The following is a 624-nucleotide window of genomic DNA, read 5'->3' as shown; positions in this document are numbered from 1 at the left end:
AAGTGATGAAGGAGAAGGCATTCCACACCAGCAGTTACATAATCTCATACTGAGGACAAAGCTTGACAGAAATTTCTTCGTAACACTTATCTATCGTCTTTGTTAAACGAATATGATTAATAATAAGTAACGTATTACAGTGAACTTATAAGTGTAGGCCTAATTCAGAACATTTGCATAAATTAAATTTTAGTGTAGCCCATTGTCTTAAATGGCAACGGCCTTGCCGCAGTGGATACACTGGTTCCCGTGAGATCACCGAAGTTAAGCGCTGTCGGGCGTGGCCGGCACTTGGATGGGTGACCATCCAGCCGCCATGCGCTGTTGCCATTTTTCGGGGTGCACTCAGCCTCGTGATGCCAATTGAGGAGCTACTCGACCGAATAGTAGCGGCTCCGGTCATAGAAAACCATCATAACGACCGGGAGAGCGGTGTGCTGACCACACGCCCCTCCTATCCGCATCCTCAACTGAGGATGAAACGGCGGTCGGATGGTCCCGATGGGCCACTTGTGGCCTGAAGACGGAGAGCTTTCATTGTCTTAAATACTTATTAATTCAAAATTGGATGACTGCGAATATATTGGCATCAGGTGTGTTAGGTGTACATACGTGTATTACCTA

General features: G+C 46.3%; 1 pseudogene; it reads left to right on the top strand.

Moving 5' to 3' along the window:
* Positions 1 to 213: 213 nt before the first annotated feature.
* On the top strand, positions 214 to 330 carry LOC124614125 (annotated as a pseudogene).
* Positions 331 to 624: the final 294 nt, after the last annotated feature.

Source organism: Schistocerca americana, chromosome 4, assembly GCF_021461395.2.
Source record: "Schistocerca americana isolate TAMUIC-IGC-003095 chromosome 4, iqSchAmer2.1, whole genome shotgun sequence".
Lineage (NCBI taxonomy): Eukaryota > Metazoa > Arthropoda > Insecta > Orthoptera > Acrididae > Schistocerca > Schistocerca americana.
Note: the sequence above shows the minus strand (reverse complement) of the source record. Positions and strands in the feature narration are given on the sequence as shown.